Source organism: Caloenas nicobarica, chromosome 1, assembly GCF_036013445.1.
Source record: "Caloenas nicobarica isolate bCalNic1 chromosome 1, bCalNic1.hap1, whole genome shotgun sequence".
Lineage (NCBI taxonomy): Eukaryota > Metazoa > Chordata > Aves > Columbiformes > Columbidae > Caloenas > Caloenas nicobarica.
In genome coordinates, this window is record NC_088245.1 from 131486096 (window position 1) to 131510418 (window position 24323).

The window sequence follows — 24323 nt, forward strand, 5'->3', positions numbered from 1 at the left end:
GTAATAAAATAAATGTTCAAAAAATGCCTTTCCAAGGAGGTTAAAAAGACTAGGGTTGTTTAATTTCACTTTTTTTTTTAATAGTGGTAAGAAGTAATAACATTCTAAGGATAGAAAGAATAGCTCCCTTCACTACTTGAAATATGGCATTTATGAAGGCGGAATAAAAACATCATTTCAAAGACTGAAGATTAATTTATACCTCTGTTATACTCTTTATAATTAGGTTACTGGAAGATCTGAAAGAAGTATGGGATAATATTGTGGAAGTATGGAGTTGATATGTGAGGTAAACCTATATGAAATATTCTGAGATGGAGAACCAGAACCTTCTCTCAATTTGAAGAAGGTTTGAAGTTTTCTAGCTTAAATGAGGTCAACAGTATCATTGAAATGAAGTGTATTTGCAATGTTTGGATACCAGTTGTAAAGATTATTTGGACTTGGTTGTGTGTGTGTTTTTGTTTGCGCAGACTTGTCGTTGTTGTGGGTTTTTTTAACTGCACAAATGTTTTTTAGGGTTACATTTTTCTTTTTGAGAAGAAATGATTTTCTAAAATTTGTTTAGGGAGACAATTCAATTGGCATGTCTATATCTCAAGCTTTTAAGAAAATTGATACTGCTATATGACAAGTATTATACATGCTACTCTGCATTGCCAAAAGGTTTAGGAAGATGATGTGCGATCTTTGGACTTAAAGTGGCTGTCAAAATTTGAGCTTGTTAGTAATAAATTAATAAGCAAAATGCTTGCCTCAGTGAATTTTACTTCAAGCCAACATGGTTACCTGGTTTATAGGACCTTGGAGAGGTTTGGTGATTTTTTTTTTTTTTTTTTGTTTGTTTGTTTGTTTTCCCCTCCTTCAAGATAAGTTACTACATGTCTGGAACAGGAAATACTTTGCTTACTGTCAGTTTATTGTGTAACTCTTATTTTTTTTTTCTAACTCGTAAGAGTCTCCTAGGACAGTGTTTACTGGTTTACTCAGACACAAATTTAGTTCTATCTCAGTGAAGAAAGTGAAAAAAAAAATTCTCTCTAGAGTCAAACATTTGGAAATGTTTCTAGTTATTGCTTTTCGAAATAGTAAAAAATATGGTACATCTAATTAAATTGCCTTTTATAGCATTGCATTCTGTATGTAACATTTTACTTGAAACTGTCATGTTTTAGTACGTTTGTCAACAACACAGGGTGCAATCTGTACTTTTCAGTCTCAGGTTGCCAAATTCATTAGCTTGATTACATTGTATGTCATCAGACTAATAATGCACATCCTTGTCTATATCCAGATTCCAGTGAAATGAGTGGCAATTCAGCTATCAATTTCAGTGGAAATAGTTTCATATTTTACATCAGGAAAAATATTTTATTTGTTGAACTTGCACTAATGATTGGAAAAATCTGAAGGTTTAAATGCTAGGTAAAAAATCCAAAATTTGAGGAGTTAATCCTAACTTCTGCAATCTGGAAAACTGTATGAGTCGCACTTGCAGAATTTGTAGAAGTCCCTATTTGGGACCAATAAAAACCCTTTCCACTTGCACATTTTAGCACTGTGCCCTAGGTTTACCTGTAAAACACAAGAGCAGCATAGTTGTGAAGTTGTAAAAGAAGAAAAAATAGTTAATAAAAGCAACTGAGGCTTGAACTACCCAAATCAAAATTTAGTTTGTCAGGCCTCTTTTTAAATACTAAACTTTGCATCAGTGATGATTTTTAGTCAAGAGATATTAATACTTCAGTCAAGATTTTGATCAGTAGTCAAGAGGAGTAAATACTGAAATGGACAAACAAAGGTAAATGCTTTATTTTGCAGAGTTCAGCTATCTGTTGGTGATATACTCATCTTGCAAGGTATTTTGAATTTTTTTGGTATTTATGTAAAATATAAAGGGTGCAGCTACAGTGTAGAGCAGAATTGCTCTTGCAGTGTGACACACTGTCCTGCCTGAAGCCTATTACCTTGTCTGTGATATAGCACATGTCCATCACAGGGTGGATTATGCACAGGGAAGTGGGGAGAAAGACTTTTAACAGCCTAAGGAAAAATCCAATTGAGTCTATTGGTGAAATTTCTTTAGTACAGTCTCCTCTGCTGAAGGAAGTATGAGGCTGCAAGATTTCTGAGGGCATGCTGGTTTCCAAATGTTCCTGATAAGTGTGAGAACTACTGTCTCCAGATTCTGGGTGAGATATGAGATAGCAACCCTTGAGTACATTATGTGTTGTATACTGTCATATTGAATCCTGTATTTCTGCAGAGAAAACAATGTTGTCAAAAAAAGAACAGATTTTCCTTTAGTGCCAGACTGGACAGACTGTTCTTGATGGGGAAAGGGGTTTGATATCCTAATCCGTCTCTTCCTCTGAGTACATGGGAGACTTCCACAAAGTGCTTATCTCTTCTCTGTGGATCTTCTGAGATGTCCTGGCAAGGCTTGCAGTTAGGCTGGAAAGAGGAGGAAAAAAAGGAAAAGCTCTAAAGCAAATAAAAATTGCAAGTCTATGTAGTGAAAGGAAAAATACTGAAACAAAGTGTTAGAAGACAGGTCTTGAAAGACCATATTTGTCACAGCAACATTCTGAGCCTGACTGGTAATGCACCTGACTCCGAGATCCAGGTCTGTGCAGCAGTCCTTTTTTTGTTAGGCATCTGTACAACTTTACTGAAGTAACTGAGCAAGATCTTCCTGGAGAATCCTCATGGTGACTGGGCTTTTGGAAGTCAACATGGAGGAGTTGTTTTGCCTTGTCCTGCTACTAGTGTCACAGGCTGGGAGAGTACAGCTGTATCTGAAGGCATTCAGCAGAGTGGTTTGCTTAGTACTTTCATTGTACTCATTATTTGTTCACTTGCACAGCTCACAAATGGAGAATATGGACTTTCTTAATACAAAAGGAGTGGCTATTAAAGATGGAAAACACCCTCTACACTTCAAATACTTGGAGTTGCTGAGACACTTGAAGAATGAGAAGAGGTACATATGGCTTATTCATAGCAAGAATACAAAGCAAATGTCTATTTGAATTGAAGTGAATAAGTATCCATATGTGAATAACTTGTCAACTATCAATTTATTAGAAGAGACGTGGAATGGAACAAAATTTTCTGTGCCCCCTTGCTCTTATTGCTAATGATGTGCTCTCTGTGTGAACTTGTCATGCTTTGAGGGAAGGCGAAGTAAAAAAAAAAAAAAAACAAACCAAAACCAACCAAACATACACCAAAAAATCACAACAAAAAACAACCAAACAACAAAAAAACAACCTGAAATTGGTACTGGCTGGAAATTCTGTGTGATCACAGAAATGTGGTGTTAGCTGTTACAAGCTATTGCTCTGACACAAGTGGTGTTAGAGGAGATGGTATAATCTTCCCTTTCCTTCAGCAACCACAGGAACTGTTTTGCAGAAGGGAAGGTTGATTTTTTTAAAAAAAATTTTTTTTATTAATCACTTTCAAATCATCCACCACCAAGGCTCTTCAAAGCATGAGCAATTAGAATGGATTTTTGTGATAATAATTATTTTGCCTTTCACTTGCCATCTAAGAAACTAGCTGCTCATTTAGGGAACTATGTTTGCTGATTAAAGGGGTGATATAACAGGCCCCTGATAGTAACTTGGCTTTAATTGGAGAGGTACTTTGGTTTCTGCTAGTTTGCTATACAAAATGCAGTCAGTCTTTCTGGAGAAAAAAACAGAAGAGCTGACATGTGGATTTCTTCCCCATACCCATCCAAAAAACCCCCTAGTATTAGTATTTCTGGTTACATGTCTGGGATACTTTTGTGTTAAAAGACCAAGTGAAGTGAGCTGCAATATATGTGAATGTTCTCATAGAGCACTGTAGGAATCCCGCCAGTTTTACTGATGCCCTTCTCATGCAAGTCTGCACTTGTCTTCCGTGTATGTTACTGAAGCTGGGATTTCGCCAATACTATAAATCTACTGTGTGCCAGTCTGACACTGAATGCAGGAAAAGTGTGGTGGGTTGTTCACCTTAACAGTCAAAGTGGCGCAAACTTTCGTGGTGGAGGGGTAAACTACCACAATTCTGCAGCATTTGCCGTGACCTGGCTAATATCAGCCCCTAAAGATGCACTATGGAGCAATGTGTGATCTCTTTAGTGGAGCAACATATTTGTCACATGCACTATATCTGTGAGGTATGTCTATATGCAGTGTAAATGGGCCCTTTTCATGTAAACTGGTTCTGGTGGCTGAAGCCATGTCTTTAGTGGCTGACTCAGCCATGCTCATGGAGGAGATTGGATTGGAGCCTGTCCCAAGAAACTACAATGTGCAATTCTGACATGTGATAGCGTATTTCTAGGCACAATATACCATGACCTCCTACTGCTCCTAAATATGTCTGCCAGCATGGAGAGTGTAATCCAGTAGTGATGCTGCTGTCAGTAAGGACAATACAGTCTTAGAGTGGTTTGTGCTCTGACCACCCACCAGCTGCTGAAAGACTCGGCTGGAGACCTCTGTGAGAAACATCGCTGAGCAAACTGCTGAGTCAGCAGCTGTTGTTCTTTTCTGCTCTCTTGTTAGTACCGGTGTGGCCAAAAGCTCTGTCTCCAGTGGCTTCCTTGTGATACTGTCAAACAGGCTCTTGCTGAAGACACACAGCTTTTGCTCTCTAGTGTAGCCAGTGTGGTGTGCAGAGAAAAATACTGTATGTGTTAGTCCATTTTCTCTTCCTTCAGAGGGGGGAAGAAGCTGTTCCTGAGGTCTGTGCGCGCTGTCAGCAAGCCTGTCCTTTGGCACAGCATCCAGAGCTGGTTATCTTTAGGCTGTTTGCCCTAGGATCACTATCGTTATACTTTACACACCTTTCTAAAGCAGTGGTTTGCCTCTATATTAGTCTAAAGTGTTCTTAGTGAAGCTTAATGAACAGATGACTGACCATCTTCTAAAAGATCATTAATGCTGTCCTGAGAAGCGAGATGGGAAACGCCTGAGGGGGAGAGATCTGTCTTTACCCAGTGAAGTGTGGGGCACTTTCTGACCAGTTCCTGTCCTACAGAACTGACTTAGGAATTGCTTTGGGACTCTGCCTGGCTCCTGCCTTGCCTTGCCTGGCAGTTGGTTTACATGTGACTTCGCTCTTGATTTAATGGTACTTAGGTTGTTTTTGCATCTCTTGAGCCTGAGGCTTATGCAACACAGCTCAAGCTCTTCTCTTTGGCAAAGGGCATACTGGATACTGTGTGTAAAACATCCAGTATGTTGGAGGGATTTTATTATCAAATTAGAGGACTTGAAAACATTACAAAGTACATCTTGCTTCTTCATTGGTAGTTAGAAATATTGTAAGAGAAAAGTTAGTTAACAGCATTTTGGTTGAGCAAGGAGGAGATGCTCGTTTTCATATCTTAACACCACTACCCCACCTCCCCTGCAATCCCCCAGCAACTCAGAGGATTACTAATCCTGTAAATATATCTATGATTAATATATCTAAGCTGTAAAGAAAGCTTTCCATCTTGTGCCAGAAGTCAAAAACAGCCCTTTGCTGCAGGGACTACTTTGCAGCAAGCTGATGTGCTCTGGAGAATTATTCACTGAGGGAAACAGTTTCAACAGGGCTTGTAGAGAATATACCTTCAGAGAGCAGGGCAGAAATGGAGATTATTGATCCAGATCGTAAGGACAGAGTACAGGCTGATACAGGAAGAAAGGCCTGGAATTGCCAACAGGGGTCCTTGCTGTATACCACAGAAAACTGGTATATGCAGTAGCAGGAAGTCTGTGTGGCTGTTGGAGGTCGTGTGCGTGTGTGTGTGGTGTGTTTTTCCTCTCCTATGTGCAGTGGGTCTACATTCCTAAACATTGTACACATTGCCTGCAACCAAAAGTGAGTTCCTATGTCACTCTCCTAAGATCTTTCTGATATTTTTTTTTTACTATTTTGATGTAGTCAGCTCTTAACTGGAAAACCAAGTTCCAAACACTTTCACTTAAGACCAGCCTGCAGTATTTTGACTAAAACCCAACACTTTGATACCTCAGGGGAGTTGTGTACACCTTGTGTTGTCATTCTTCTCTAAAGACTGATCTGTGGTGTAATTACACCTCCTGCAATGCACAACTTAGGAGTTCCTGTGGGGCTCTAGCAACCTCAATGCTACAAGGTGATGGAGAAGATGGGTTGTATGAAAAGCCTGTGCAAGGAGAAGGGTGAAAGATTCTGTCCTCAACTATAGTGCCCTCAGGCACTATGGTCAGTGATTCATATGGAAGGAAATACTTTTGAGTCAGGCTAGAAATGCTTTTGACTTTGAATTATGTTTCCCATTGGTAGTCTATTTGCACTTATTAAGAAAATAGCCGTGCTCTTTGAAGATGAAACATGACTTCTGTATTTTAGTATATCTGCATAAGGAAAATCTTATCTATGAGTTCATCTTCTGTTTTTAGCATTGATCAGTTTTAGTAACTGTTGTTCTTGTATCTGTTGCCATGGACAGATATTGTACTGTCACTTATGTGATCTTTTTTGAGTTTCTTAGTGTGGCACTGTATTGCTAGGTCTATGCATAATCTTATGCTATAACCATTATAGAAGAACACAACTACAAATAAAACTTTCCAATTTATTTCCCCTTCTCCACTGGTGTAACTGATGACAAAGCCATTATATAATGATTTCTCCTGAAATGAACCTTTGTAGTCATCAGAGATACTGCAAACTGCTTGGCAGACATGCTTTTAAACTGTGAATTTGAAAAGATTGTAAGGATTAATATAGCTGAACTTGAAAAAATGACATATCAATGATGCTGGGATAAGACACTTTTGAAGTCTGAATTTGTCATTGTAAGGCCTATAGGTTCATTTAACTTTTATTAGCATAACAGACTAAATACCAGTCTCTCATTTATCACTGTTCTTGTCAGATAGTTAATTTAAAGCCAGTTTTCTTTCAGTTCCTGTTTGATGGATGCATAAGGGACTGAGAATTGCAGGTGGTTTGGTTTGTGCTTTTGCAGCACTTTTAGTAGCTTGAAATCTTACTGTTCTTGAATTTCCTAAAGGCATACATTCGTGAAATTTAGATAATTTTTGGCTCATTATATAGAGTAGGGCTATTATAAAAGTACTTAATCCTAGCAACACTCTCTGCATCTTCATTTTATTGTGATATCACTGAGTCAGATTAATTTTTAACATCTTCGTATCTACAAATTATTCTGCTCAGAATGTTGGTGAGACTGTCGTCTTTTTAAGGAAGGGATAAGGGGTAAGCTTCCTCTGTCCTCTTGCTTCCCTTGTCCCCCACCACTAATAATAATTAAAGTTAAAAAAGAGAAAAGGAAGCTTGACTGTAACAGCTAATATACTGTATTATGTAGAAAGAAAATACACACAAAGCCATCTTCTTGGGAGAAGAACAAGCCAGCTAAAAGAGACTTTTTGAGATAATATTAGCATAAATAAAAGCAGGTGAGGAAATGAAAAAAAGCTGCTTTTATATACTTGTGAATGTCTTTTTAAAATTATGAGTAAATGCTCCCTTTTTAATATTTAAAATGCTTTGAGTACGAGTTAAGTTAGCAGGAAAATATCAAGGCATTCCTTAGCTAAAATCATGGCATTTTCTAACCTGTGACCCTAAGACACTGTAAGTGTCTGAGCAAACCATCGCTCTGCACTGCCATCCAAGGGTGATAGCAAGGGCCCTCATCTCACTTGCCTGTTGCAGGTGGTGGAAAGCTTGTAGAGAGGATCAAGAAAATGCCTTCAAGCAATGGCAGGCTATGCTGAAATTGTTGGGCATGAAGAAATTGAGTACATACTTCAACATCAGATGTCATCAGAGTAAAATATCACACCTGCTTCATTGCCTGTCCTAGAGTAGGTCCCTTGCTTTCTACTGCCCTGGATTTCTGGATCAGCCTCTGGAGAGAGCTTAAGTAAACTTCTTGTTTGTGTTTTTTGTGTGTGGTTTGTTTGTGTTTGGTTTTTTTGTGTGGTGTTTTTTTTAATTATTATTTTTTGTTTGGTTGGGTTTTTTTAAAATTCTGTGTCATTACAGTCTTCATCTTTGATACACTGAAACTCATGGTGTATGATATTTTCTTCGAGTTTTAAAAGTGACTTTCATTATTTAAAAAAAGATATGGGAAAATGTAACAGTGCCCCCCTGTTAACAGGCATGACTTTGATCACCTTCCTATGGGGTGTTTGCAACGATGTTATATGAAGCTAAGCAAGAAGGATAAGGGATAAGTCTGCCCATGTAAGGCAGATTCTGGAAGAAGAAATGTTTTTCCATTTTTTTTTTTTCTTGTACCATAAAAAATACAAAGCTCTGATCTGAGTGGTGCTGGTCAGAGAAATGATCTTTCAAGATAAAAATGAATAAATTAAATCCTGCTTCAAGTATTAGCACTGAGTCATACAATATAAGTATCTAAATCTTTTCAGTGATTGAAGCTTTTAGATGTAGATAACCATTTAAGCTTGCTCTGCTTTTGAACTGAAAACAGCAAATTAGTGATATGGCAGAGTAATGATAAGATGGGTGGAACATAAAAAAAAAAGATGGGCACGAAAGAGAGTGAACATGAAGCAATGGAAGTTGTTGTTCCATAAGGTGAAAACCTGTTACTACTGAAATTGGTGGTCCTTCAGCTACCATAGCACACTTGCTGTAATTTTTACTCTGATACAGTGGACACTGTTGTCACCCAGCAAAACCATCATGCCATAGGAGAGGCTAATGATTTGGACTATAATAGGACTTGTTTACAGGAACAAGATCTGGAGTCCTTCAGTGGTGTTTGCAGTATTTCCAGTTTGGTCAATAAATACATCCAGAACACACTGTAATTGATACACTGCTTATGAGTTAAAACTATTCTTGAAAAGGTCCTGCTGGAAAACAAGGCTTTACTTCGATAAAAGGGAGCTGAGGGGAACAGGTGAAACACTTAAGGGTAAAGTGGATAATCATTTTGCTATCTGAAGTACCAAGATGAATATTTCAACACTTCCAGTACATCTTACTGTATCTTCCTGACATCTAAGATGTAGATTCCTGAAAGCCATACAGATGGATGTGGAGTCGCTATGCTTATGCTATGCTGCAGTGTCTCTGTCCCTGAAATGGGTGTCATGAAAGGCAAAAAGTCTTTCCAAATATGAGCGACTGCAGAATGAGCCCAACAGCTGTTGTTTGCTCATGCAACTCTCCACCGAAGTTGGGTTTTTTTAATGTGTTGAAGCTGACATTGTAATCACTGCCTTAAATTACTCCAGTCTTCAGAAGAAAACTCAAGTTGTGTGTAGTTTGCAGTCAGTCAGTGGTAATTTAGCAGATCTCTTAATTACTGCTGCACCTTGAAGAGTGACCCTGCTTGTAGTAATTAGTACAGCATTATGTTTGAAAAGGAAGTGAACAAAACACTTTTCTTGTTTTGCTTAGTGTCCCAGGCTTTGTTAGAAATGTCTCACTGATGCTCCAGTATCATTTTTGTCCTTTCTATTACTAGTGGGAATTTCGAACTGGGACATGATTGTTCATACTGTTATGTCACAGCAGGATTTTTATGGTAGGATCAAGTAGCACGATAAGGCCTGGGGAAGATGAGTTAGCAGTAGGTCTGATTTGTATGCTGTCATGAAAGAGACTACAGTGGGGGCTTCCTATGGAATGCCCTGTGCTGTACTTGCAGTTGATGAAGCCTCTGCAGTCACTAGTGTGTGATCATTCTCACCTAACTGGGTCATCTGGAAGTTAGGTGTCCAGTCTGTTAGATGTCAAGGCTCATTTTAGAGTCAGAGTCAGACTGATTACTTTTGGAGACTTGGAGATTAATCTCCAAGGATGTATTGCCTGCTGAAGAGACATGTATTTTTTTTCCTTTGGCTGACTACAGAAAGAGTCTAGCTTGGCCATCTAGGAGTTTTACATCCAGTGTGAAGTTTAGATAAGGATCTTGCAGCTTACCATTAATGGGGCCATTAAAGACACTGATATAAAGCAGGAGAGGGCTAAGGTTTCCAGTGTACGAACACACCAGACTACCATGCTGTAAATAATTTATTTTTCAGGTAAATGTTAGATAATTATCTTTAAAATGGCTGCGACTTGCTGTCTCTCAGCCAGCAAGAACTCAAGATCTTGCTGAGTCTTTCAGGAACTACAAATTTCTGCTGGTAATCCAAAACCATTGAAGTTCAAGCTCTCAGTTGTGATACTCAAATGCAGACAAGGCAACCACTACCTATTATTGCTTTACCTTTTACATTTGACTGCAAACATGTAAATATTTAGGGATCTTGACTTTCAGCTGTTGTGCATAAATAAGTGTTACCTGTGAAAATGGTAGAATGGTCTTTAGATACAAACCCTAACTCATTGTAGAAGTGTGAAGTACACAAAATGTTATCAGGGAAAGTTCTGGAGTTCGTGTGGTTGTGGTGGTGTGTGTGGTGTGGTGGTTTTTTTTACTGTTTTATTTCTATAGCAGAAGTTTAGAGTAGGTCAACAAACAATGCAGCTGAAAGTTGATATTATTTTCTCATCATGGCAATTATTAACTGGTAATAGTCTAATTTATCTTCGAAACAGGCATGCTATTAATTCTGTCATTATTAATTTGTTTTTTGGATCTTTGCCGATTTTAGCTGCACTATTTTTCTGGCTTGATGAAGTAAAAAGGTATTCTGCTGTAGGGAGAGGAAGAAAAAAAGGCTAAGGTGTGATATGCTAGACAAATTAACTTTGAATCGCAGCAATATATGAAGGGCATGGAGCTGTTTTTTTGTGTGGGTTGGTTTTTTTTTTGTGGGGAAATTAAGTAGATTTAGCACTGTATAGTTCTTAGCTGTATTCTCTTTGGAGACTTGTACAGGTGATTTGATCTAGGGAAACTTCTAAGCCAACAAGTGGGGTCCATGTTAAAACAACGGTTTGAAGAATAGCCATAGTGTTCTACAGGTACTTCTCTGTTCATTTAGTGTCCCTGTAGCATGTCCTCTGTGAGAATTTCTTCTGACTCTCTTATATCTGCTTTGGAATTCAGTGTATACTCTTACACACCTGTGTTTGTGGGGTTTTTTTAGCAAAAGATACTGTTGAGATATTGCTCGTGTTTGAAGGATGCAGTCTTAGTTATAGCCTTAGATGATAGTCTTAGTTGTTAGCAATTCTTGAGCAATACCAGACAGAGTCAAACATTACAATGAGGTTCATTTTATTGTTTTCCTTCTAGTTTGACACCATTTCTAGAATAATTCGGACAGGAAGTGAACTAATAAATTGTTTCCGAGGTGGTGTTTTTTTATTGATCAAGCATAAAAGAAAGATAAATGCTGCTGTTAATGCATTGCACTGTTCATTATCTTGCGTGGTTGAACTGTGGTTTAGTTTCTGTACACTATAGCAAGAAGATATTTGACTGAAATCTCTGCTTACAGTTCAATAAATCAGGTCTTTTCAAGCTAGACAGTTTACTCAATTTATTTCAACAGATGTGCCCATTCTGTTGTTTTTCATGCTTTCCTAACACTGTTCAGGACTCTCATTCTGACAGGTATTCTTGGTGTATTTCAGCTGAAATTTAGGCAGTGAGGTCTATTATTTTGACATGGCAAAAGCAGGACTAACTACTGTTGCAGGCTTTGGAAAACTGAACACTTTTATCTGTTTTTGTCTGTCACATTCTGGATTAATTGTTGGATATTAGTATCTGTTATCCTGATAAATTTCTATAGTTTAGAAGACAGTACTGAGACCCACTTGTGTTTTGGGGGAGGGGGGTGTTTGTTTTTTCTTATTCCCAGATAAATGTCACTTACACTGAAGCCTTCTGCTTTTTATTCCATTTGTTATCAGCCTGTATGAGTATAGTGGTGGTAGGAAAACAAGCTGGTTTCAGGACATCTAAACTCTTTTCTCAGCATCTGGATGTAAGGAATGTCTAGTGATATCTTTTGTTTTAATGTGGGATCCCAGCATGGAGGAAAACAAAGATTCTATGAAGTACGGTAAGTTTGATGCTTGTATACGTTATCTGTCACAGGTGGAATGAATTTTTTTTTCCCTATATACTTCAATGTCTGCCAGTCAGTTTTATGTGATACAGAACAGCTCAACACTACTGCTCTATGGGTGGGCTTTGACTTTTTTTTTTTTGTTTCTTTACCAAGAAGTTGTCTTCTAGCTATTCTTTTCACAAGAACAACACGAAAGTCACTATCTGGATTCTCTGTGTAATATCATCCCCTTTCACAGCTTCTGACCCTTGGTATTTTGGGAGAACCACTGATTTCTCTTGGCATAGTGCAGAGTTTTGCACCCTTCTTCCTGTTGTGGCCAAGTTCCTAGGATGTTTTCCCTGGTAAAGGTCTTTCCTGTTAACCAGATTCACTTAAGCTGGATTTCTGTTGGATAGTTGAACTATTGAACTAACTTGCTTGACACATTTCTTTCTTGCTTTCTGACAGTTTGGTATTTATGTTTGCAGAGCCCAGCAGTAACAGCCCTGGGTTGATTTGGTTTCACTATTTTCAGAATCTGGCCTTGGCCTTTCTTTGCAATGGAATCCTACCTCCAACAAGAAAACAAGCAATTAACATCTGGTTTTGTTCAAATTTGAGCAGGTGATGTAACTGTGCCTCCTTCCTAAATGCCCTTCTTATGTCATGTGGTATAATTTTCTGTTTTAAGCCTTGTTGTTTTTTTTATCGTACTCATAATTTTAGATGCCAGCCATGCTTTTCCTTAGGAGCTGATAGAAAAGTCTCAGCCAGACCACACGAGGTATATTTGGAATACTTTGCCATCAAAGAGAATAAAGGGAGCAATTGATTTGGTGATTAGTAGTTTAGATTGCAAACATTTAGAAGTCAGACTGGATGCTTTGGGTTTGTGCATGGAGAATGGCAACAGCCTAATTTACAATATCTGGAATCTTGTGTAAGCTTGGTTGCTGAAGAAGCGGGAAATGCAAGGAGTAGAGGATTTCAGTCTGCTCACGCACAAGAGAGTATAAATTCAAAGGATTATTATGTGAAGATGAGTGAAGAATAGCAGTCACCAAACACAACTATTTTTTGTGTAATCAAATGAACTGTGTGTGTTCTACCAACTCTAAAGAAAAAACAGTGCTGGCATCTAAATGTCAAACAAAGGTGTTTCCCCAGTTAGTCCCCAAACTGTTCTGGCAACCCCAGAAGTAGACATGGGGAACTAGCTGCAAGGTTGGGATTTCTCAAGATCCTGAAGTGTTGTCATTGTAGAGATGAGCAAATAGTAATGACTTGGGCTTTAAAACATCACTAAAATTTCTGTATTACTATTTTAGGAAGTCTTATTCATCATAGTTGTAGAGTCTAATACATTGTCAGCTAAAACATCAGAGACCTGTGCTTCTGTAGGTAGACAGTAGCAGCTCTGATGTGGAAATCCATTTGAGAAGCAAGTTTCCAGTATTTTAGCAGCTAATGTGAGCTGGCTGCTCACAAGATGAGGAAGTCTTTTTTAATGTCTCCAAGCAGTTTTAATTTTGTTTGTTTGCTTCATAGAAGCTTGCTTTTCTGCCCTTCCCTCACCTTCTGCTGGAGTTTGTATTTTTAATGTGTGACCAGGGTGCTCAGACTGAAGCTCACTAAAGAGCCTGCATCTATGTGTACTGATTCACTCCAGCAATTTTGAGTGTTGCTTATTTCTCTGTATATGGTGTTTGTCATGGCATCAAATTCTGTTTCCTTGCAGCTGTGTAATATTTCAGATAATTATATGGCTTTATGGTTTGTTTTTCTTTGTACTCTGAGTTGAGCTCCAAACTGAAGCTATTTGGAGAGACTGGCTAGTGTTTTAGGTGTCCCTGGTAATGCTCTTGTAAGACTTCTGTCATGTGGAAAGAGAAGTGAATGGCTTTGCAGTGAAACAGCTTTCTTTCAAAAGTGCAGACCTCAGATTTCTCTCCTTGTGGCCAAGTTACTAAGCTCCTTGTTGCTGCCTTCTGAAAAAAGGAAATAATAGCACAGGTAAACACTAAAAATTAATAGCTGGTATATCTTGGTGCATCATGCTACCAATTTGTGCAATAGGCATCTCTCAGTCTCTGTTCTTTCTGTCTTACTTCATACAAATAAATACCCCCTGGGCCAATTCCTTCACAGATTTGTCCAGAGTGCTCATGGATCTCTCTGCTGGTCTGAACACTAATTCTTTAAGAGCAAGTGTATATGTTGTCTAAGGTGTCCAAGGTTCCAACTTTGTCATCTGGGATTTACACACCCACGACCTCTCTCCTCTATTTTTCAGCTTCTCCTCTAGAATGACATTAGCTGTAGGAAAAACAACTGAATCTATCCTGTCTCCTTGCTTTTACCAAGCAACTGAATTTCAATGAAGCCCCAGGGAGAGATTCCACTACTGTAGAATAGATGCTCTGTGGGTTCATAATCTGGGATTTGATTTATTCCTTAGACATTTGATCTGACTGCTTATCCTGAGGTGTCTGCTTACTGTTTCTGCTTTAGGGGAAAAGAGGACTTGATCCTTCCTTGAACTGAGAGAAAATGTCCTTCAGCACTGGTTACAAGCAGTGATTTGAGATATTATGGATGTAGAAAACTTGGAGGAGGTATCAGTACAGATGCTAAACTGGATGAAGTGATGACTGAAAATACATTAAATTCTGTTCTCTGGGTGATAGCTTTTGCCATGGGGAAATATTTTACAAAAATACTTTTCATGATGTAGTCCAAAGAAATGAAGTAACCACAAACTGTGTGTGTAGAGTTTATTTCTATTGTATCTTCTTGCATCTTTACCATAAAGGGAAGCCAGGGTGGGGTGTGGGGGGAGCAGAAATCACACTAGTGGTAGCCTGCTGTTTGCAATAGTGTGGGGCGAAATATTCAAGACGTTGCTGTTTATATATACTCTTTCTCATGGAACTGTCTAACGATTTGTTGAACTTAATTAAAATAGGCAAAAAGATGGCAACCTTGCAAGGTAACTCTAGCCTTGCATCCTCAGCACTTTTAACAGCCCAACTGCAGGAGCCAACTCTCTCTGTGGCACACGTGGTGTTCAAGTAAGCCTTTACTTTGCTAAGGTCTTACAATTATGACAATGCTTTCCTGTTCTTCCTGTAACTTCTAGTTCTAAATTACTCGTATATTTCTGAATCCTAGACTTCCCTATCTTGTGACAGTCATGTTCAAAGGCTGTGTTGTTGTCTTTTTTGATGTTAAGGTGCTGAAAAAGCTTTTCAAGCATTTTATGAACCTTTTGATTTCTGAGGCATTTTAACCTTCAACTGTTTTAAGCAATTGTCCTGGATTTTTTCATTGTCTTTGGATGCTTTTTACTTGTCAGAAGATGATTTCCCCTCACCCCCCCGCTGTTTTCAAATGACCTTCAGTAGCGCTGGAAATATATTTGGCTTCTGTAATCTGCTAGCTGTGCAACCAAGGCATACACAAAAGTCCTTGAAACTAAAACTCATATCTGTTTGTATCCTACTGGCTATTACTGCTTTACTGCTGGTTGTGTGGTGTGTTTTGTGTGTGTTGTGGTGGGGTTTTTTTTGTGGTGTGTGTTTGTTTGTTTGGGTGTTTTTTTGGTAACTACAATATTTCACAGCTCCCCCACCTTTGTCTTTCTTGTGTTCCTTTTTCAAGCATTTTCATGCAAATGTTTAAATTCCTGAGTCATCTTTAGGAAGTGTTTTCTTGCCCCAGTTCTTATTTTCCTTCCCGCAACACCCCCGACTGTGCTGCTCTTTTACGTAAGTTCACGCAGTATGTGCTCCCACACCTTTATTGCTACATAGGTGGAACATGCTAGTCTGAGAAATGAATTTTCCTGTGGAATTCTATCCTAAAGTTGGCCAGGCAGACTTCTTACTGCTCTTTCTGATCACTCTGCCAAGTAGTAAAACATCAAGGTTACTATGAAGAGCACCCAGTGTCCAATTGTGAACCGCTTTGACTCATGTTAATAGTAACTCATTTTACAGAGAGCTTCATTGATTTCAGTGGTATAGTCATCTACTGGCTACCTATTTCTGCAATTGGATGCCATTCGGAGACGAGTTAACAGGTACATTCAAAGTTATTTGACTTATTATAAGGACTGCTCCTCAAAGGGAACTATATTCAGAGACTGTTTACAGTAGCAAGTAGAAGGAAAGGGACTCTGAACTTTGGAAGAGGTATAGATATCCTTGGATCTGCATAAATGATACATACCTTCTGCTTGCAAACTGAGGTGAGGAACTTTGAAATGCCTTCAGCTAAAGGGTGCCTCTACATGTTTCTGGAGGGGCTGCACACACAAATGTGGTGTTATTAACAGACTTGAGTCCTGTTGTTCAATTTTACTTTGTGTCTGCCTTCTGGTCACCTTCCTCTGAGGAGTGTCAAAGAAATATGGCAGCAAAACCAATAGAGGACAGATCCTGAAGGAGTGTAGTAAACCATGACAGCAAGATGACTGTTTCAGTTACATCAAAGCAAACACTGGCTCTGATTTCAGATAGTGCATGTTTAAGTTAGATTTCTTGAACCTTGGGGCATCGTGTTTGCTGCTTAATAATATAGACGTACTATACTAAAGAGCTTTGCAGGGACCTGGCAAAATAAGGCAACTGTGTACATATGGTAGGTCAAATTGGCTGATGTATGCACATTAATGTACAACAGAAGGAATAATGTATTCTATTTACATTCTTCTTTGCTAGCTTCAGAATTAACTACAGTCTACAAATAAAAAATGGGTTGGTATCACTAAAAACAAAATTGCAAGCAGGTTGTGGAAAGAACAGAAGAAATAATACTTAATGTCAGTCACCCTCACTGTGGTGTGCAACCACCTGGAAAGCAACGTATCCTCTTAGCCTCCTTCTGACAAGACGGTGGAGAATGGAGGTGGAAGAAGCAAAAATAATTAGTGGTATGGAAAATTCCTGCTAAGAGGAGGCGTGCGAAGACTGTGGGAACATTCTCCTGGAGACAAAATGAATAGAAAGAACCGGTGAAGAAACCTTCAAAATGGTTTAAGTTGTATATTCAGTTGAATTACTGGGCATGAGAAGTATTAATGCTCTTCTCTACTTTCTCGTGACTGCAGAGTAACCCTTTCAGTTACATGGACAGCCATCATATGTTTACTCAAGAAGTGCTGCAAGCAGACATGCGAATCATGGGCAGATGAGAGTGGCTGGTGGGAGAGCATGCTCATGGAGTGCAATGTGGAATTTGAACCAGCAGCATAAGGATATATCTGGTTATGCTAATGCAGACAAGAGCTGCAGCTGGGAAGCAGCAGTGTTGTGTGTTGAGGGGCTGTGGGCTGGCATAATTCTACTCTGTGAAACACCTGAGAAGTGTACCTGGTGTCTGTAGTTTTGTTGTTTAAATTCTACAACAGCTATGCTCTGCACCTTCTCTGCAAGTACCTCCAGGTGCCAACTGGCTGACCGCTGCCTCCTGCTGCTCTGTGGGTCTGCTGGCTTGATGGGGACTCTGTGAGCTGCTTAAAACAGGTTCAAAGCTGCAGGCATTTTGTGACTTTCTTTTTCCCTTTTTAACATACAAATCACACCAAGTTCATTATTTGGCTAACAATGCTGGATACAGCTGAGACATTTTCACAGAAAAAAATATAAAGTTATAAATTCCTTTTTAATAAAACAATTTTCAATTTAGAGATGTGAGGGTAAGTAGTATCAAAAATGGTGTCTGTGGGAGTTGCTGTTCAGAATGGTCAATGTCATTACAAGATGATGAAGGATATTCCTACAGATATGTGAGAAGTTATGGGAAAGGTTAGCCCTGAGGTATTTGTACTTGCTGACTTTTAGTTTGGTTTAAAGCCAGAAAAAACTTATCTCATTTTGTGAATGATGTTGTGATTTTTATTTTTTTTTGAGTGATATGAGTGATTTTAAGCCGGTATAATTGTACTAGTTTTAAACAACCAAAAAAAGTTGATATTTTATGCTAGATAATGTAAAGCCTCTTAAACCTCTGAATGTTGCAACTGCAATTACAGGATTTTTGCCTTGCTTTTGTTTTCTACATATGGAAGAATGATGTTAATTTACAAAATTTTGTTGCATAACCACAACAGTTTTCCTTGTATCAGGTACTGATTAACAAGATCCTAGCTGCATTTGTCTTTGTTGTCAATTTTTTATTTCATGATTCATAACTGCTTAGAAATTGGTATTCTTGGCAACGTAGTGTCTTTAATCACACAGCTGTCTGCTGTTCTGGTGTGTACATAATATGTGTGTGATATTGTGAAGGTTCCTCCAGAGTAGTGAGAAAATGACTTTAGGGCACATCATTTGGCGATAAAGTTAACTACCTCTACATTAATAGCAGTAATATTGTCAGGGCTGCTGTATTAATCCATTTGACCTGCTTTTAATTATAAAACCACAATAGCAATCTGTAATACTGCTACATAAACACACTGGCTTCTCATGATGAACTGTTGCTAACAAAATTTACTGAAGACATTTCTTTAGCATAAGCTGTCTTTATATACTGCAGCTGAAAGCTGCCTAAGAACAAACAACTATTTAGAACCACTTATGCTTCATTCTAGTTTAGTGGACAGCGACAGCATTGTGAAAGACACCTCAGAATTTGTCTGGCTTAGTGGTTTGTTTTTGGAGGCTGTGAGTATAGCTTAACCCTCTGACAGCAAGAGCTGGCCAACAGGGACTGGCTCTTGCTGCAGAGCTAAATTTGCTTGTCAGTTCTCTTGCTTGCTTCAAGAGAGGCTGGGTGATCAATAAATAGTAGTTTTTGAGTGGCAGCATTGCCCTCCTTATGCATCTTGGTGCTGGATCCTGTGCAGCACTTGTGCTGGGGAGCTGGAGTGATCTTTGGCTCTGTCACCTGTGGAGATGTGCAGGGACTTGGAACTGTGTTACCCCTTGGGAAGCGGCTGGAGTTGTCAAGAGCCGTCACTCCTCATGCTGGGAGGTCTCCAGTTTCAGCTAAGTAACGATGGTGGGCAGGCATGGATGGAATGAGTGCCCTGGGGCACTGGTATTTGCCCTTCCCAGGAAAGGTAATTGGCCCAGCATGGCAGAAGTCAGTGCTGGGGACTGAGCCAGCCAGTCTGGGGCAAGCGCTCTTCTCCAGTTCTTTGTGGAGCTCCCGCTAGTGAGAGTGGTGTTTTGAAGTCATACACTCCTCCAGTAGAAGCAAGATCGCTATAAAATGTGGGGGAGTATGTGTTTTTACATCTTAAACTTTAAGCTATGAAGCAATTAGATACAGAAACCTTTTTAACCTGTTAGAAAGCAGGCTTTCACTAGATTACTATTGCTAAGTTTTCTAAGCCATAATAGAGCTGTCTCAGGAGTGCAGAAAGTATTTAGTTATATAGTTTATTCCATAAAATGGGTAAAGTGTAATATAATTCTTCAAGATGATGAGCACACTATGGATGTTGTGGCTCTACTGAGCTGGAGTAGTTCACTTATCTTGCTTGTAGTAGATGGTTCACAGACTTTTTTTTTAAATACATGGACATGTCATACTTTGACTGTAAAATGCCCAGGCGCTTGACTAAGATGCCAAGACTCTTCACAGGAATGCAAACTTCACCAAACATTTGTTTCCTTATTTTAGCACACTCCACCTCTCCCTCAATAACCACAAAAATGCACTTTTCCTGGTTTTAGCCTAAAGCATAAGAGTTCTCACTAGCAATTACCTAATGCCTTGGGAAGAAAACGGCAATCACAAAACCGAGGAAATTAAATCACATCTGACATGATGTTTCCTTTGGATCTAGTAGAGAGGAGAACTAGAGAGATCTTTTACTCTGGCATTGTTTGTGGTAGGTGTTGCTGCAGCACATGATGTGGCCCTTAAATGTGTTATTAGCTGTGCTGTGTAAATCTTGACTTGCCTGAGATGGTGAGATTTGGGATGAAGTTGTTGAGGAGGTTAAGTCCAGAAGACCAAGACTGGAAGTCAGAAGAGAGATACGTGAAGTTTGTGCTTTGAACACTTTTGCAAGCCCCAGAGATGCTGTAGCAGCAGAGTGCCTGTGCCTTAAAGAACTTTGAAACAGATATTTTTGTTAACGTGTAAATTCAGAGTGGCATTATCTGCAAAACACAACTGTAGAAAGAGCCTTTCACTGGAAAGGATAATCTGACTTATGAGAAACATTGAAAAACCTCAAGTTCTTATGTTAATGCAGGCAGAGGAGGTACTTGAGTGGCACTGTGGATGGTTGCTCACTAAGTTGTGTGTCTCCTTGCCATGAGAAACTATAGAAACTAAAAGCTGAAGGAATTAATGGTGGTGAGGGAGAGGGACTGCCAAGAATTATATGACGCAAAAAAACACCATCACTTGTTCAGAAGGTCTTTGCACCAAAAATCAGCAGTGTCTGTTTTACAGAAGCATGGGCACAAGTTTGCCTTGTCTTGGTACTCTTACCTAAGCAATTGCTAATTGCCAGTAATGGTGACTGTCTGGGAAGCCAGGGACCCCTTATACAAACACAATCAGATCAAATGTATCTCCCCATGTAAGTAAAAGAGGAAAAAAAAATGCTGAAAGGTTATATTTCACAATATCTTGTTTAGCTGACAAGCTAATAGCAGTTAGTTCTACACATCTTTGAGTGCCTGTTTCATAATTAAAAAACTGATATTGAGATCCCATCATTGCAGTGTTCTATTGAGAGATAAGAGGTTAACTACTTAACCTCTACCAAATGGCTAGATTGCTGAATTTTTTGCATCACAAGAATTGAGTTTCATGAATCGAGAGTACTGAGATTGTAAATAGCTCCCATTAGCTTCCTCAGTTACTTGACATGCATTGGCAGAACTGCACGTTCACAAGGCTCTGCTTCAGCTTTGTCAGACTCCAGTGACTGTAGTGCTGTTTTTTTAACGGCAACAATAAAAGCATCTCTTAATTTAACAAAACCAAAATGTTTAACAAATCACTATGCCCATCAGTATTTTTTTTGTAATCTGCTTTGTGGCCTGTTAAGAGACACTCTGAATATTTTCCTCCAGGCTCTCCTAAGAACTTGAAAAGTTGCAGGCCTGATTGACAAATGAGTTTGCATTGGAACAGCTGTTTGGAGATTATGAATGCTGTATAATGTGTTAATGTATATGATCAGGGTTGTCTCCAGTAACTGTGCTGCATATTGAAATGATTCAGCACTATGTCTCTGAGAGACTGGGAAATGTCTTGGTACAGTAAGAGCAATGTGAGATGTTATTTTTCTTTTCTTATTTCTTGCTTTCTGGGTCAAATTGTGCTATACCGCTGTATTTTCCACATTGCCGAGCTTTTCAAATATTAGGGATGTTGTTCATTTTTTTTTTTTGACAACCAAAACTGAGTAAGGCTCAATTAGGGGAGGCCGGACTGGACAGGTATAACTGATAGATTTAGTGAGCCCAGGAAAAAAGAGAGCAGTGGTAGGAAAAGAAGGGAAGTATGATAAATGGGAGAGAACTGGAAAGATGGCTGCATGTTGATGTATTCAGCCTGAGCAACAGAAGACTTCATGTGCTTGTAAATGACTATTTGAACAAAATTTTCTTGTCCTGTGGACAAGCACAAGACTTGAGATCTGCACTGTCCCTGGGTGCCATGGACAGCATCTGCAGTGCAACAGACCATCCATATGTGCATGACCATTTTAACATAAGACAAAGTATTATGCTTGTGACACCCCTGCAGTACCTCCTGCAACTGCTTAGTGTTTGTCCTGGGGTCATGCTGGCAGATCCCTGGCGGTGCCTGTGTGTTCCCATTTCCCCCAGATGTCCCTCTATGCCCTTCCCCTTCTGTCCCCAAATGGCAGGATCCTTTTTGGGGGATGGGGCCATACCCTACTGCTACTGCTCATGCATGGGACCCCGAGCATCCTGCTCAACTCCCATCCTATGGAAGTACCTTCTTCCTCTGTTACCACTTCCAACTCATGCACATCCTGTTTCTCATCCATACTGTCCCATTTCCTACCAAACTAGGATCCTTCAGTCTTTGCCTGCCAGCTGAGCTTTGATCCTGTTTCCTTACTGCCCCGTTCCCAGGCATTCACTGTGCTACTGCATTGCTTTCTCTGTAGAGATCCTTCCTATCCTTCTTTCTTCATCTTCTTCCAGCTCTGTTTTTTCCTTCTCTTCTCCAAGTGGCTTTGTCTGATCTTCTTCAGTGCTGCTGTTTGTCTGCAGGAGATGGGATTCCCTTTTTATATGCTCCCAAATGAAGAGATGTGCTGGGAACTTGAGGATACTGGGAGCTGCTTTGGAAACATTAGTTTCAGTATTTGACTTAGAAACTACATCAGTCTGTCAGAGCAAGATAGAGCAGCAAGTTGAATTTTATCTACTTGGTCAAGGCTGGGAAAGCAACAAATGCTGTTTTTCCTTTCTGCTGCTTAGTATGCTTTGGTTTTCTTTATTTGTGCTATAACATTTGAAAAGAAGAGGCTGTTTATTGTAACTCTCTTTAGCATCCTGTTGTCTTAATTTACCTGCAACGTTGTGCAGTTTTCTATTGTCTTTGTGTACCCACACGGGAATTTAATTACCTCAGTCTGTGGTGTCCTGGTGCAATGTTGTAAGTTTTTAGATCTGAGACTTCTTTAACAGATAACCCACAAGACAGAGCAATTCAGGAGAGGGAAAAAAACCTGTCAAAATTCACAGTGCGATTCTTTCATTATTGTCCTTGAGGTAAGTAACTATTGATGGTCTCACTCCTGTCTCCTAAACAAACCTCCTTCAGGACCCTCTGGCACAACTTCAACAGCAGGTGGGTCCCTATATCTCTTTTTAGAAGATACTGCTTCAGCCTGGAATATAAAAAGGCATCAAGGAAGGAAACTTACCTCCTGAGAACTGTGGTCACCATCTCGCTTCTGCTGATTTCACAAGTTTTTACCCCAAGGGCAGGCAAAACAAAAATGGATGGATGGATTGGTGTGTGTTTTTGTTTGTGGTTGGTTTTTTTTGTGGCTCGTTGTTTTTTTTTTTTTTTTTTGAGTGGTTGTTTTTGTTGGGGGGGTGGGGTGGTGGGTTGGGGTGGTGGGGGGAGGGGGTGATGGTGTGGTGTTGTGAGTGTGCATGAAAGATGGGGTCACAGGGTAGGGTCCAGGTTTTGGAGATCTGTGCTCCTGCTGGATTTCTGCAAGATGCTGTACTACATTCTTTGCCACTTGCTATCAAGCTGCCATAGCACACAGGGGATTCTTCCTGTTTTTAAGACAAAATCATTGTTTGCTACTGAGCAGATAAATATAACACATGAGATTAGCTTACCCCAACTTACCCCAATAGTCCCTTGGCTGGAGGCCCAGATAAAAACTGTGTTTATGGTCCTTCTCTTTTTGGAAGGCCTTTACAGGTCATAATTTTTCTGAAAGGATTTTGGGAGAGGTGTGGGAGAACCTTCAAGCTTTCATTTTTTTTTTTTCTTAAGTTCCAGAGAAGCTTGATTCCTTTTTGCACAAAATGTCTTATATCAGGGTTCCATGCTGTTAATTTTTGTTGGTTTGTTTTGTTTGTTTTTGTTTTGTTGTGATTTTTTTTTCTTACAAAATTTATAACCTTATTTCACAGAGGGCTGATTTTTGCACTATTCTAGGTCCCTTAGCTGAAGTTAAAACTGTAATACGTTAGTGGAAACAGTTGTACTTTCAAGGTGTTGACTATTCTACAAAATCATGTAGCACAGATGGAATCTATAATAAGACTTCATACAGTGCACAAAATACAAAAGTAGAAGGGTTTCTATATAGTGGAAGTACTTTGTTCTGGCGAAGGGTTTTGCTAGTCATGCTGCAATATCCTTATGACAGGAAACAGCAGGAGGAACCAAGAATAAGTGCTTTTCAGCTGCTTTGAAACAAGCCCAGCATCGGCAACAAACACTTCTGGTTATTGATACGAATTCCACTAGCAGGGAAAAAAGGCTGCTCCAAGAGAAGAGAATCCAACTGCGAAAGGTCCTGGAACACAGGAAAATGGAAAATACTCCATGCGCCTGACTTCTGTGTAACTTGTGGGGCTTTGACAGAGAATGCATCAGTCTTTGCAGCACCAAGCTCTGCAAGTCCTCAGCCCAAAATGTTTCTTCAGGTCACTGTGACCACACGTGGGTAGCTGACATATCTTCAACCCCTCTTTCTAGCCTTCTGGTATGTGCTCCCCACCCGCAAGAGACCATAGCCCTTGCAGCGATATCCCATAGCATGACTATTCATGGCATTGGTGAGCAAATATTGACCCTATGGGGGCTTATGTGTTTGTCATTTGGTTCAAGCAATGAAAG